Below are 15,742 nucleotides of genomic sequence, written 5' to 3' on the forward strand. Positions count from 1 at the left end.
GAAGGTGCCAGCCAGTGGCAGTCCCTTCTGCCTTCAGGCCCCACTTGCAGCTCTCAGATAAGGGGAGCAGATGCACCCTAATGCCGCATCTGAAACACGTTGCCCTCTGGTGGCCACTGATGGTGTGAGACGCCTGTCCTCTGCTTTGGTGATGAACAACGTTTGCCTGAATAGGGTGGAGAGGGTCCACCAGGGGAAGGTGCTGTGGGGGCCAAGGGCAGAGGGGCCGCTGAGCTGGAGCAGGTCCCTGGGGGCTGGTCCATGCACGGAAGGCCTGGGGACGATACTGGTCCCTCGGGGCGTCTCCAGGTCAGGAGCTTGGAGCAGGTCCTGTGGACAGTCTGAAGCTTCTGTGCACCAGGCTCTGGGAAGTGGAGGCCAGCCTTCTGGGATCTTAGCCACCCTGGTACTCCAGTGCCAGGTAGCCTCTGTGGGTCTCCCCCTGCTCCTCCACCCTCAGAGGACCACTGTCACCCTAACACATCCCATGTGGCAGCCACCGCACAGTGGCCTGGGAGGCCCACAGTCTGTGTTTATTGGAGACATAAATGAATGAAAGAATGAGGAGCCTCAGGTAGGCTCCCTGCTCGCCCCAGCCACAGGCACTGTGCTGCCCCTCCTGGTCAGAGCCGGTGGGCTCTGATGGTTGGCACTGCGGTATCAGGGCAGGAGGGACGAGGCCGGGCATGGGCAGGACTCAGGTCATCCCCAAGCCTCCAGAGCACAGAGAGGGGGCCAGAAGGGAGCCGTGCAGGGCAAAGGTCACACAGGCACAAGTGGGCCAAGCCAGTCCTCAGGGCCCCTCTGGCCTTTGGGGTAGGGCTGGAACAGGGTTCAGGCTGGGGCCGGGGGCAGTTCCTGCCTGGTCTCTGGGTGCAGGGCGAAAGGACAAGTCTCGGCCTGCAGCCTTGTGGCCCCTGCTCCTTCTGCCAGCACTGCTGTGAGGGGGCGGGGTTGAGCGGCTGGGCAGGCACAGGGGGTCTGGGAGCAGCTCTGGGCCCTGCTTGGGAAGGCGCATCCAGCTCTTGGGACGGGGAGAGTATTGCACACATCCTTGGACTTCTGGTCCCCAGCTGTCCAGTGTGCCTGCCCAGCAGGACCCTCCCCCTGGGACCTCTGCTGAGTGTCCCTGTCCTGGGTGCCTGTGGCGCGTGCTCTGGGAGTGGGGGGCTTCCTGGGGATGGTTGCTGTGGCTGGCTCACTTCTTGCGCTCTGTTGTCAGTGGGTCCCTTTGGCCTGGAGGGCGAGCTGGACTGGACATCTGCTTGGACACCGGCCTGCCTGCTGGAGGGGCTGGGCCCACCGCACTCCCAGGACTCCCACATGTCCAAGTGCTCCTTGGCGAGGTGGACTGAAGGGAGAGGAGGGCTGGGCAAACCAGGTGGGGGGCCCAGCGTCCCCAGGAGCACACATACTTGTCTCACACACACACGCGCGTGAGCCTATGCACACTTGTGGGCGGGGGAGGGAGAGGTGGGCTGGTCACCTCGCGCCTCTCAGCACCCCTTAGTGAGGGGTTACCAGGCCCCCTTCAGGACATTCGCGTGTCCGCTGAACCGTCCCCAACCGTCCTACCATGAAATAACACCCTTTGCACAATGGGAAAACTGAGGTGCGGACCACCCGGTGTACGGCCCCGAGGCCCGCTGCGGTGAGGGGGCACCTGGAGGGCTCAGGGCCGGGCTAACTCCCTGAGCAGGAGGTCCGGGGCACTGCGCCGCCCGGGGAGCAGCCCCTCCCTACTGCGGGGTCGCTGGCCGCTGGCTCCCCTGGGAATTCCAGGGGCTGGGTCCACGCTCCGCTTCGCAGACTCCCCAGCCCCTCGGCCGGCCGTTCGGGCAGGAGAGCTGGTTCCCGGGAGCGGGCCGGGGACCCGCCCCTGCTCCAGAGCTGCTCTGGCTGCGGCCGGCCGGCCCCCCTCGGACCCCTTGCTGTCTCCGCGACGCGCTCGCCGTTTCCGCGGGGAGGGGCGGGCACCAGAGGGCTCTGACTGGCGACGGGGGCCTGGGGCACCGCGTTCGCCAGAATTCTCACCCTCGTGGGAGGTTTGCTCTGCCCGACAGGTTTGCCAGACAGGTGACGACCCGCAGGCTCACCAACGCCAGCCTGTTTCTGTGCAAAACCCTGCGAGAGTGGGGTCGGCGTCTGGGGGCCTGTCTCTGGAGCTGGGGTGCGAATCCCAGTAGCACCTCGATTTCCGCATCTGGAAAATGGCAACAGTAGCTGCGCCTACCGCCCCGGGCTGTTGTGCAGTGGAGAGGCCCCTTCCGGCGCCCGTGCGTGCGCGGACCCCAGCACACGCCAAGCAGGCCAGCCCTGCGGGTCCCCGCCCGCCCTGGCTCCCCGGGGGTGTCTGAAGTCCCTCGGGGCGCAGAGACCCGAGCCTCCCGCCCGCCCTAGGACCGCCCCGGCGCTGCTTTGCCAGCTGTCTCAACAGGCCCCGGCGCACTCCGGGGCTGCCCTGCCGGGTGGCGATGACAATACAACAGACAGGGATGTGGGGGCACAGGGAAGCTCCGGGCCCGGATGGGGTGAGGGAGAGGAGCAGGGGATCTCGGGATCCGCGATGCGGGAGGGCCTCCGGGACCGCAGAGACCCCCGACCCTCTCCCGCTGCACACCCCATTCACTGCCAGGGAACCCGAGGCTGCAGATCTGCAGAGCATCTGGCTGGGTAGGGGTCTGTGGCTGAGGAAGCCGTCCCTGCGCACCGGGTGCTGAGGGGTCCCCCCCACCATGGGCTGCTGGAGGAACGCTGGCGGCTCTGTGGGGGGAAGCAAGCCCTGAGCGCAGGCTGAGCCTGTGCGCCACCCCCACCTTCCCATGCCCCTCGCTGTCCACTGCCCGGCAGGGGCGCTGGACTGGAAGGAGGGGATGTGCCCACATCCACCCAGACGCCAGAAGCTAGGACCAGAGCGGCACTGGAGCGACAGCCTCCCACCGACCCCAGCGACCCCAAATCAAAGGCGTGAGCGATCCCCTGAGCAACCCCCGGAGCCAGCCGTGTGCGCGCAGGGTGGACACTGGCCACAGGGCGGCAGGGCCGAGCCGGGAGGCGCGGCTGCGGGAGCTGAGAGGACATTCTTAGGTGGGCTGGCTTCTGGCCTGCCCGCCCCTTCCCGGGGGTGCCTGGTGGGAGCACAGATGGTGAACCAGGCCCCTGGCACCACGCCTCATCGTGGAGTCCCTGCGAAGAAGGGACAGGGAGGTTTGAGGGCTATGCAGAAGGAACTTGAGGTCCCCCTACGTCTGCCTCTTTGGGGGGACCTGAAGCGAGTTGCTCCGTCTCCCTGTGCCTCTGTCCCCGCTACGGACACAAGAGGGATGCAGCAGTGAGAGGGTTCCCAGGCTGAGGGTCCTCCTCGCCCTAGGAGGTGGGACCCCTGAGGAGGCGGATGGCTGGGCTGGAAGAGGGGAGGCTGGGGGAGTGGCTGAGCCAGAAGAGGATCACCTGGGACCAGAGGCCCCTGAGCAGAGCCTGGGGCCGGCCATGGGACCTGGGGCTGGGCACACACACACATCTCCTACCAGGGCCTGGCCACTCTGAGATGGGGTGCCACTGAGCACATCCTGATGGGCTGGCCCCAGTGGGTTCGGGCCGTAGGGCCTGGCTGGCCTGCATGCTGTCCCTCCTGCCCAGGGGCTGGGGCTTTGCAGGCATGTGGGCCAGGAGGCCCCTGGGAGGGATCTGAGGCCCAGGAGCTGGCTGCCGAGGGCTCTGCCCCTCCCTGTGCCCGCAGGAGCCTGGCTCAGCACGGGAGACCTATGCCTCAGGCCAGCTCTGGCTGCCTTCTGCCCACCAGGGAAACCCTGTCCCCGGCATCCTTCCCTGCCATGTGGTCTGGGGGAAATGTCTGTCAGTGCAGGCTAGGGACCTAGGGGACTCGGGGCGGCTGGAGGATTCTCTGGATCACCGAAATGTCCAGCAGGCGGCAGCGCCGGGGTCATTAGTCATTTGCTCTCAGGGAGACAGAGACAGAGGGAGTGGGGACAACAAGGCTTCCCCACCGAGGCTCGTCTGCAGGCACCAGCCTGGGGCCCCCAGTGGGCTTCTCCTCCCCGCATGCCTGCCCGCCCAGGGCCCAGCTCCACAGAGGGGGAACGGGTTGGGCTGGACGCCCTTCTCCCAGGTGGCATCGGGAGTCTGCCAGAGCGGGAGGGGTACAAGGCCATCAGTCACTGGGCTTTCCAGCATCAGGCCACCGGCAGAGTGCCTGTGACCTTGGGGCCAGCAGCCTCCTTCCTCCACATACGGGGAAAGGGTTAGGGGACTGTGGACAGGGAAAGGGCTGGGGGTCCGGGCCATGCATCCTGCTCACGCTGGTCCCCCCCCTCCTCTTGTGCCGATGTTCCTGGGGGTGCTCCAGGGCCAGGTGGGGGCCAGGGGTGGGAAAATGAGGCCCAGAGCGTGGCAGGTGGTGGGGATATGGGGTTCCACTGTATGATCCTTTAAACTGTGCTCGGTGTTTGCAAATATAATGCAATGCTGGGGAAATTTCTGCGCACAAGCAGTTACACACACACACACTGCCAAATAACGCAGGAGCTAAAGAAGAGATGGTAATAGAAATTTAAAAAATGCCTAGAACTGAATGTTAGTAGAAACACTGCATATCCAGAATTGTGGAGGGCAGGGAAATAGCTACAAATGCTTTCACTGGAAAAGAAGGAAGCCTCAGGGTTTGGCAGCTCAGTCTCCTTAGGAAGTTGGGAGCTGGCATAGAGGAGGGAGGGCCTGCAAGGGGCATGAGGAAATTTGGGGGACGATGGAAATATTTCATATCTGGGTTGAGCTAACAGCCATCTGGATGCATTTGTCCAGTCAGACTGCATGTCTCACAGGGGCACATCACACTGTGGGAGTTATTCCTTGATTCTGTAAATCAAAGAAAAGGGGAAGTTGGGAAAAATTAGAATAAGCCCAAACAAAGCTGTAAACAGATAGAAAAGTAAGATTGGAAATCAATGAAATAGAAAACAAAGACACACTAGAGAAGGTCAATGAAGACAAAAGTTAGTTCTTAGAAAAAACCAATTGACCAATGGAACAGACCAGTGTCTGGGAATAATAAAACAAAACACATCAAAAAGGAAGGAAAATACACAAATAAATAAATAACATGAATCAAAAAGACGTTATAACTGCAGATTTCAAAGATAGTAAGAAGCCCCCAACTATCAGAAAATGTTTCAAACCATGAATCAGATAAAGGACCACCACTCAGAATATACCAGGAACTCTTGGAGTTTAAGAGCAGAGAACAAACAACCCAGTACGAGAGATCGGAGCCCAGCACCAGGACAGGCACGCAGAGGACAGCGCAGAGGCCCTCGTCACTGGGCGAGTACAGGTTAAACCCGCAGGGCAATAGCTGCACAGCCATGGGGCAGCAAAGAGTCACCAAGTGAATAAAACGTCCACCCCACATGCTGACGACAAGGTGAAGCGAAGGGAACCCACATTTCCCACGGCGAGAGTGCCGAGTGAGCGGCCACAGTGGGAGTTTGGGTGCCAGGTGCGTGCCAGGTGATGACCCGGAACCCCCCTCCCGGGGGTTCACTCAGGGAAAAGGAAACTTAGGTTCATGCAAAGGCCCCACACAGATCTGACAACCACTTTATAATCAGAAAAACCTGGAGACATGCTGGGTGTTCCTTGGCAAACAGAAAACGCACTGCGGCAGATGCAGGAAGTGGAATTGCTGCACAGCCATGTAAGGGGGGCCCTCTGTGTGCTTGCATGGGTGGATTTAAGGGCGCTTCCTGCGGGCAGGCATCAGATGAATAAGCTGTGTAACGCCGTTTGCATGACACACAGGAAAGGGTGAAACCAGAAGAGGGGAAAGGAGCGAGTGGTCGCCTGGATTTGGGTGCGAGGAGGGCTTATGGAGCCTGTCTGTGTCGTGGCCGTGGTGGCAGGCACACAGCTGTAGCGTCTGTCAGAGCCCACAGAACTAAACATCAGAGTGAATTTTACTATATGTAAATTCAAACGTTTGAAAATGCAAAAAAAAATTTTTTTCCAGCAAAAAAGATAACAGAATACTGTAAACATCTGTATGTCACCATTTCTGAAAACAGACGAAATGGACAAGGTATTAGAAAAATAGAGCCAGCCAGGATAAAAGCACCAATGTCCCGTGACTAGAAGATCAACTGAAGCAAGATTCGTCTTCCCATGTGGGCATCTGGGGCCTGAAGGACCCACTTGGCAAGTGAAGCCTCGGAGGACGGTGGCCTCAGTGTGCATCAGCCCTGAGTCCCTCAGTGCACAGGGTCAGCTGTCCTCACCACAGCTAATGGGTGATGCTCAGCTCCAGCACATGGGGAGGAGCCCTGGAGAGCAGGCGCCGGCCGGAGTAGAGCCTGTGGCTGCAGCTGGGACCTGCTACAGCCCCCACCCCACACATGGACCCTGGGTTTCTGAGGCTCAGCCTCGGCCCGTGCACTTTGATCCCAGCCCGCTGTGACAGCCGAAGAGAAGGCTGAAGGGACTTGCAAAAGGAAACTCCCACAGGAAGGCTCAGGGCTGGGCAACGGGCTGGGACCCAGCAAGGCCCTGTGGCTCAGGGGGTGGCACACCACCACCGACAGTAAAGGGAAGTCTGGGGCCTTTGTCAGAATGAGTGTACGAGATTAATTTCCTAGGCAGGACCCCATGGAAGCGGGGCGGAGAGGGCTCTGTGCAGACGGCACAGAACAGGCTGTCCACGCGGGCTGACCCTCGGGGAGCAGTAAAAGTAGCTGCAGAAAATGCCATCCAACAGGTGGGAAAAACTAGAGCCCAGAGTCCTGTACGAACTGAGACTCGAAGGGGCAAAGAGGAGGGGTACACGGTCAACACGGGGAAATCAGCTGCGGTCCTTACGCTCACGGTGACAGCACGGACAGAAAATTAGGGGATCTGTTCCATTTTCAATAGCATCAGAAAGTGTCAAGAACAGAAGTAGCTTCTCCAGGGAGGTGAAAGACTTGTACAGTGAGAACTACAAAGTGCTGCTGAAAGACAGTAAAGTCACAGGTAAACGGAGACGCACCCCAGACTCAGACAGAAGACTCGGGGTTGCTAAGATCAGGCCCACAGGGGCCGCACAGTCACAGCTATCCCTATCAAAATCCTGGGGATGTTTTTTGCAGAAATAGAAAAAATCAAACATAAAATTCATATGGAATCTCAAGAGACCCCAAATAACAGAGGGAATTAACCCTCCCGGTGCAGAGACCCACCCCTCCCCTTCCCCATCTGTCCCTCAGAGCCTGAGGGCTCCCCGAATCTCAAGGGCAAAGGGCTGGCCCCGGAAAGCCAGGTGGTGTCAGGGAAGGAAGGTTGTCTGGCAGCCAGACGGGCGGGGCCTGATGCCAGTGTCCCAGCTTGGCACAGCCTTTCCTCTCTGCTCCTGAGGGCAGAGATGGCTCTGCCACCCACACCCCCAGCACCGTGAGTGCTGCGCACTGTCTCATCCCCCAGGGTCTTGCCCAAACCCTATCTTCCCAGGGACCCTCCTAGACGACACTGCTGGATGTGGGCCTGCCAAGCACCCAGGCCCCTCCTGGTTGGCCTGGGGCCCCACAGCAGGGCTCCTGCATGTGCCTGTGTGAGTCCAGGTGCGAGTGTGGGCGTGTGTGTCTGTGCATGCAGCCAGTTCGTATGTGTGTGTGTGTGTAAAGGTGAGTGAGAAGCTGAGGGGGTGCTAGCTGGATTGGGGTGAGGCCCGATCCAGGGGGTGGGGGTGGGGGTGGGGCGGGTCAGGGGCGGGCGAGGGCCCACCCCCACCCTCCACCCTCCACCCTCCACCCTCCACCCTGGAAGGAAGCCCCAGGGGACAGGAAATGGGTGTGGAGCCTGCAGGTGAAGTCAGGGCGTGGAGAAAGCCTCCTGACCCGGGTTCTCTGAGGTGGAAGGAGCTTCTCTGCTGAGCCCATCGGGTCCGAGCAGAGCCTCCTCAGCTGGTCAGCTGCACCTGCGCTTGCTCTCCGGTCTGGCCCCACATCTCCCTGGGCAGGGCCAGCCTTGTGTGGTCTCTGAGGCCCTGGCTCCCCTCAGCCCCTCAGTGCCCCGGGCACGGCCGTCCGCTTGGCAGGGCCTGGCTCTCCCTGCTCCCTCTCCCTCTGGTACCCAGCGGGCCCAAGCCCCCGCCCCCCGCCGCCTTACCTCTTCTCTGTCTCATGCCCCAGTCGCCCTTGGTGCTCTTGTCCCCACCCTCGCCCTGCCCGGCACAGCAGCACGTGGCCTGAGCTCAGCTGCCCCTCCTGGAATGGCGCGCCCGGCTTGCCAGCCCCGGGAGGTGAGCGGCACAGTGCCAGCCCCTGCCTCCCTGGGGCTCCGGGGGAGGACCCCTCCCACCCCAGCCCTGCACTGGCCTCTCCCAGTCTCAGGCCTGTGGGTGTCCCTGATGCCCCCTCTGCCCTGACCAGCTCAGTCCAGGCCCCAGGTCCTGCTCAGTGCTTCTACCACACCCCGGGATTGTGGCCACACTCCCGTACCCACTGTGGTCTCTCTCCAGTGCCTGCTGAAGTGAGGATCCTCCTCCTCAGGCCGTGGGCTCCTGGGGGGCCTGAGATCTCCCACCCAGCCAGGGGCTGCCCGCCCTCGTCCCCCCAGCCCAGCAGCCTGGGGCCCACACCCTGCGTGTTACCCAAGCTGCAGGCACTGAGGCTGGCTGGACCCCAGCCCCCTGCAGAGGAAGCCAGATTGCTTCCAGCAGTGAGCGGTGTTTCTCCCCACGGGACTGCTGTCTGTCTGGGGAGGGCTGTGAGCGGGAAGGGGCTGGCTGCAGCTCCACCCTAGTATCCTCTCCCAGGGCCACTTCTGCCTTCCCCTGCACCCGTGGGGCCCCCAGGTGGGGCTGCCGAGCTGCCCAGGCCTTGGCTGCGCTGGGAGTCTGCACCTCGGGGCTCCCCCTTCCCCTGCTTGGCCTCCTGGCTCCAGCAGGCAGCCTGCATCCCCTGTAGTCCCCTCACTCGGGCTGTCGGGGCAATTCCTAGAAGGAGGCCTGCTCTAAACCCGCCCCAATGCCCGCAGGCCATCAGGGCTACCCACTCCAGCGCTATGGACATTTGGGGCCCCAGGACTGCGGTGGGGGCAGGGCTGTCCTGTGCGTTACTGTAGGCTCTGCACACCCCCACTCCCCGGATGCCAGTGGCACCCCCACCCCAGATGTGAAACCAAAAATGTCTTCAGAAAAGCTAAACATCCCCTTGGGGGTGAAATCGCCCTGGTGGGGGAGCTCTGGGTGGGGTCCTGCCGGGGGACCACAGTGCAGGCTGAGGATGAGACCCGGTGGGGTCCATCAGGGGGGACCCTGCCCTCTCTGTGCCCTGAGCTGACTGTCATTTCTGGTTTCTGTCAGTGCTCGGCTGGCTGCCTGGGCAGAGCCCCTGCGGTAGGCGTGGGGGGCAGGGGAGCTGCTCTCTGGAGCTCCTGCTTCTCCCCGGCTCCCAGCTGACCCACTGCAGAGCCTGCTGGACACAGGGCTGCTCTGCTGTCTCCTGGGGGAGGCCTGGGGGTGACCTTGCTCTTTGGGACCCTTCCTTTGGGACACTGGGAGGAGTGAGGGGCTGCAGGGGTACTGGGGTCTGGGGCAATGGTCTGGGAGACCAGAGGCTGAAGGAGAGCAGGGCTGCCTACTTGGGTGAGGAGAGTGTGCGTTCCTGCGGGCCTGGCACACAGCAGAAGCCTAACACCGCAGCTGTCGGCCGAGTGAGGGGCCTCCTGCGTGTGCCACGCAGCCCAGTCCCGCCCAAGGCAGAGCCCGACGCTGCCCCTCCCCGGCTCCTCTCTGAGTCCTGGGAGCCAGCCCGGGACACCAGGCCCCCCAGCCGCTGACCTGGCCAAGCGTGCCGAGCACCGCAGAGACTGTCCAGCTGGGGGGCTACCCGCGGAGGCTCCCCCCCTGGGGAAGCCAGGGATGACCTGTAGGGCAGAAGACACGGGAGGCAGGTGGGTGCTCTGGACAGAGGCCCTGGGTGTGCCCACGTGGCGTGCCATCTCTCCCTGGCACACCTGCCTCCCGGGGCTGCCCTTCGTGTGCGGGGTGCTTGTGGACCCGGAGCGCTCACTCCTTGCTGACTCTAGACGGAGTACCTGCGTTCTGCTCTCTCCTCAGGCGCTCTGTGCAGGCGCCCTCGGGTGGACAAGGCCTCACTGTGGATGTCATCACGGTCACTGTTTTTTTTTGCCGTATGTGGTGCTTTGGAAATGTACTAAGTCCTCCTCTGTCCCAGGCTGCCAAGCCATCCTACGCATTTTTTATTAACTTTGTGCCTTTGCCATTTCACACGCAGCTTGTGGATGCACCACACTGGCCCGCCTCCGTCCTGCTGTGGTGGAGGGGCCACCCAGCAGCAGGGGCCAGCGATGCGGCGCAGCACTCCCCACCTGTCCTCGGCCGGCCGGCTGCCCCCGACCCCACCTGCCCAGGGACACCCCCCAGGGCTGGAACCGCTGTGCTTTCTTCCAAAGCTCTGCTGTCCCATTTCCCACCAGCTCCACGTGGTCCCTGTGCAGCGTGAACCACTGGCTATTCTCCAAACACCCCATAATCTAAGCTTTGATCTCCTCTTTCACCTGACCAGGAGTAACTCTTAGTATCCAGGATGCTGGACCAAAGTGTGGTCTTTTGAGAATGGTTTCCACTCACGGGGTGGTGGGCTCAGAAATACCAAAGTAAATGGGGTGCACGCCATCCACCTGTCTGGGACCTTCCCTTTCCAGGTCAAGAGGCAGCCCCCCCATGTGCCCCTTTCTGCTTAGGAATAGCAACTGGCATCAACGGACACAGGAGGACATTCCCAAGGAGACGGGACGGGAAGCATCCAGTGGGAATTCTGGGACGTCTCCTCAAAGGGGAGGGGTCATCTGGCCTTGACTTCCTTCCTTCCTGACACCTGGGATGTACATGTGCAGGTTGGAGCTCAGGTAGCCATTTTTGACCATGAGGTAAGGCACCCAACATGTTACCTAAGGCTGTGGAAGCTGCCAGGCCACCGAAGAGAGAAAATGCCTGTGTGTTTAGCACACTTACCTGGGTTTTCTGGGGTGGTGGGCAGCCTGTCTTGGCTGAACTAGGATGCACTCTAACTTTATGTACATATGAACTGTATCAACACTATAACCAGGACACAGGACAACCATGGAAACCACGACTCACGACCCCCACTCAGGGTCTGTCCTGGTCTGAGGAGCAGGGGCCAGACAAGGGCTCCAGAATCACAGGTTGGTGAGCAGATGTGTGGTGACCACATGCACATCACACATGGCATTTGTGCTTCCCAGCGGGAGTCCAGGAGCCTCCACATGTGCTGTCACATGCTGTACAGAAGAACTGTCACCAGGACCGCCCGGCTGACCCTAACCAGGGCCTTAGGGACAAATTCCCGGTCCTGGCAAACAGGTGCTAGAGGAACACGAGACAGCAGGAGGCCCATCGAGCAAATTCAGAATGTGGGACAGTTTTGAGCCCGCCCACCAGGACACTTGGAAAAGTCGCTGTCTGGGTCAGAGGGCGGCAGGGACTGCTTCCCAGGGGAAGAACCCATGCCGTGATGGCAGTCGCAGTGCTGTGTCCTGACCTGCACCCTGCTCTGGAGCAGCCACAGCAAACTGCCAGGCACCCAGGGAGTTGGCTACGAGGAGAGGTGCGTAGCCCTGGGACATGCAGGGTGCTGGGTGTGCAGGGTCCGCATTCCGCTTAGAAGCCTGAACATTTCTAGATGAAGTCTGCACAAGGAAGTCTTCACGATCCCTGAACCTCGGTGGTGGTTACGTGGGGTTCCCGGCACTCTTCTTTTCATTACAAAACTTTGGAAATCAGGAAATCGGCAGGAGAGGGGACACAGGCTGCTTGGATGTGCAAATTGCCCTGAGGGATGCCCAAGAGCAGAGGGCTGCAAGACAAAGTTGGCACTGCCACCCTGTTTTATCTCCTGGAATTTCAATCTGTGAATCCAACCCACTTAAATAGGCAATGATTTTCTCCTACATGAGACGATGAAGATGGCCTTGGGATAAATGAGGAGCCCTTCCAGGCTGCAAGGGAAGTCAGGCCCAGGCAGCAGGCCCCCTGGGGACACCGTCACAAGGCGGCTATGGGCTGCCTTCCCCTAGCCTGGAAGACACTCAGCCCTCAGGAAAAGCACCCAGACTCCCAGCCAGAGGAGCCCATCCTTGGCTCTCTGCACCCTGACCCACCCAGTGTCCCTCAGCCCTACTCCTGCTCTGAAGCACCTTCCCCCTCCTCCTCGCTGCTCAGGAAGGGGTGATAGGGGCCCCGGGGGTGCAGGCGGGCACAGCCGGCCCCAGCTCACACCCCTCACCCCTGCCCCCAGGGCCCAGCCCTCCCTCCCAGGCCCCTAGAAGAATCCTGGGGAGGAGTTGGCTGATCCCACCCCAAGTGGCTGCCACTCGGGACCCACTGGCCATGGCAGGGAGGTGGCAACAGCCCTAGGTGGCTCTGCCTCACACCTGGACACACTGGGGCCAGAACGTGGGGCTCCTTTCCCCCAGCAGTACTCGGCCCCAGGATGGCAAGTGGGGAGGCACAGTGAGCAGACGGGCTGCAGCCCTGCCCCCAGCACCCTGGGTGGTGGGTGCTCCCGGGGGCACAAGCCTCTGGAGCCTGGGCCGGCCCTTGTGGAGGCACAGTCAGCTCGAGCTGGAGGGGCTGGAGCCCGTCCCTTGGGTGTCCTGCCCTCTGTGCGTCCTGCCGGTCTGTCCAGGTAGCCAGGCAGCAAGCAGCTCATGCCGGGCAGTCCCTGTCCCGCCCCGTCGGCTGGGGAGGTGGAGGGGAGAAGTGAGTAGGGCCCATTTCCATTTCCTGCCGTCAGCTGGTTGGCCAACCCCGGGCTCTGTGCGGTCAGGGGAGTTCTAGAACACTTGGACCCCTGCGACTTCCTGAAAGCTCTCTGCTGGGCCTGCAGGAGGGAGCACGAGGCTGCCGCCAGGGAGGCCCCGGAGTAAGTCCTGGCCTTGTGCTGGGGGGCAGACGGGGTCGGCCCGGGGCAGGGCCTCCAAGGAATTATCTGTGGGAGTGAGGGTGGGGGCTTGGTTGAGGGTCTTCCCCTGGCGGGGCAGGAGGGGGCCGCTGAGGGGGCGATGGCTTCTGTCCCTCCTCAGGGCTCTATCCACCCTGAACTTCTCTCCTGTAAGCGCTCCGCCTGGTTGCTGGTCCCGGGGCCGGAGTGAGGGGTCAGGGCCCGGCTCACTGCCGAGTCTCCTTGCTGTCTTCCTGAGCCCTGGGGAGCTTCCTGGGTGCCGCGTGGCTGTCGCTGGCCCTGAGGGTGTTCAGTGGGGTTGGGTTGCAAAGCACCTGGCTCCTTGTGTCCAGGGGCCACTTGGACCTGGGGAGGGACAGGCAGGACAGCGGGGTCTCTGGAGGGGTCGGTGGCCAGCCTGGTCTCGGCACGCCTCTCAGGACAGCGTATGGCACCAGGCCTGGCACAGTCCGGTGTCCCATAAATGTCTGCCGTGAGTGGCGGGCAGGGTGGGCTGAGGGAGGGCAAGTCGGGTGGGGCCGTTTTTTCTGGTGTCTCTGTACCCAGGTGGGTGACATGATGTCCCAGGGGATCCTCCAGGCAGAGGGGGCAGAGCAGAGGCGACTCAGGCCAAGGAGGGATCAGACAAGGGAGGGCGGGCACGCATGGGGCGTTAGCCTCATCAGCCTCAAATAAGGCAGACTTAATGGGTTTTCAGTGAGTGCACTAACGAAACTCTCGATGGAAAAACAGAAACCCACGCACCCTGCGCTGGGTGTGGGGAGGCAGGGGTGCTTCCCCTGCCAAGCACTCGAAGATAGAACTCAGCGATGGCCTCCCCACCCTTCATCATGAATGCAGAAGCAGAGACGGAGTCAGAGATCTGGGTGTAGGAAGACTGGAAATCACCCAAAATGTCCAGCAGTGAAATGGTCCAGAAAATATGGTGAACCCAGCAGACAGGCCAACCCAGAGGAGCCGGGTTTTCAACAAATGTGCAGTGGGATAAGGAACTGCTGCTTAAAAATGTCAAGGGAGACATGGCAGGGAAAGAACAGAGCGTGGTGGGTGAAGGCCCCCAAGGTCCACGCCCAGGCTTCACTGAGGCTTGGTGGCCTCGCTGTCCCCTGAGACCCGGGCTGGGAGCCGCCTCCATTCCTGCATCAGGCCAGCGCTGCTCGGGCGCCGAACCACAGGTCCTTTACTCCACCTACCCACAGCCCAGGCCCGCCTCCCTGGGTCCCCAAAGGTGGGCCAGATGTGGGTGACTCAAGGAAAGGGTGGGTCCTGGTGGGGGAGCCGGGAAGGGTGGCCGGGCTGGGTGGCCGGGCTGCCAGCGTGGCGGAGCTCGAGAGCTGCCTTCCACCCATGTGCTCCCGCTGAGGCCCGCCAGAGGCCCAGAGGCCCCAGGCCCCCCGACCCCAGCCTGGGAGGAGCCTGCATCTGGGGGTGGGCAGCCCTCTCTGCCCAGGACGCCGGCCACCAGTGAGATGGGCATTCTGGGGCTGGTGGGCTGGTGGGCTAGGGACGCTGAGAGGATCGGCCCACTGCCTCTCTGTTGGCTGGACACAACGGTCAGCACCCCCACTCCACACCTAGGGCTGGCCGCTGAGGATGATGGGAGGGCCTTTTGAAGTTAGGCAGGGGTGAGGCCCTGGCTGCTCTGGGCCTTGCTCACCTCGAGGGGCCAGGAGACACACGGGGAAGAAGCTGGAGTGGTGGCAGTAAGGGTGGGAGCAGGGGGCAACCGGGAGTGGGGTTTCCAGGCCCAGGAAGAGCCCAGGCGGAGGCCTGTGGCTGCAACCTGAACCCATAGTCCGTCTGGTGGGGAACAGCAGGGACAAAGGCAGGGGGCAGGAGGAGCCCTGAGGAGTCCTGGCCTGGGCAGTGGGGCCCCAGGTGTGGGTTCCCCTGGAAGGCTGAACTGCTCTCAGGCCAGACTGCCTCACACCTGTCTGGCAGGTGGGGTTGGAGCCCGTGCGGTGACCCCTCTGGACCCAGCCTCTGTCCCGTCTGCAGGACCAAGAAGGAAGTGTGCCTGCCTGGACAGTAGAGCAGGACCCGGCGGCCCCTGTGAGCCTGGTGCTCTGGCCACACTGCCTGAGGCCAGACCTAGAGCCTCACCTCCCCTAAACCCTGTGGCTGCTCAGGACAGAGGCGGTTTTAGGGGCACGTCTGGTTAGGGAAGGAAGCAGAGAGACAAGGGGTCCCAATGCCACCCCCATCTTTCAGGGCCTGCTGTGCCTTCAGACCTGCCCCCACTGCACCAAGGGCACCGTGGACGCTCTCCTGGGTCCTGGCCCTTTCCATGGGGCAGTGTGCTGTGGCATGCCTCTGGCTCACACGCCCTTCACATCTGGGTAATTATTTCACCAGGAAAAATTCCTAGAAAGGATTTTACCTAATCAGAAGTTAAGCACATTGAAGATTTTTGGAAACACATTGCAAAACTGTGCTCTGAAAGATCTGTGCCAGCTTATGCTCCCCTCAGCACAGAAAAGGATCCCCACTTCCTCGGTCTCGTCGACACTAAGAACTAAAGCTCTTTATTTTTGCCAACCTGATAGGCAAAAAAACACCACCACTCAGATGTTTATGTTCACATTTTGTTGATTGTAAGTGGAGTTGGGTATTTTTAAAATTTTTAGTAGTTATTTTTATTTCCTCTGAGAATTATCTGCTCACTGGCTTTGAAATTTCTTATTTTTGTTAATTTTGGGGTCCTTTATATATTGATCTGCTATGTGTCCCACAGGATAGCCACAAGATTT

General features: G+C 61.3%; 1 protein-coding gene across 1 annotated transcript in view; it reads left to right on the forward strand.

Moving 5' to 3' along the window:
- Positions 1-12,930: 12,930 nt before the first annotated feature.
- The window catches only part of CDCA4 (cell division cycle associated 4), a 28,588-nt gene continuing 25,776 nt past the window's right edge, over positions 12,931-15,742 (forward strand). The window contains exon 1 of the mRNA XM_036991818.2: positions 12,931-12,953. The gene's annotated coding sequence lies outside the window, so the exon portion shown is untranslated. The remainder of the gene's footprint in view (positions 12,954-15,742) is intronic.

This window comes from Manis javanica, chromosome 8 (genome assembly GCF_040802235.1).
Source record: "Manis javanica isolate MJ-LG chromosome 8, MJ_LKY, whole genome shotgun sequence".
Lineage (NCBI taxonomy): Eukaryota > Metazoa > Chordata > Mammalia > Pholidota > Manidae > Manis > Manis javanica.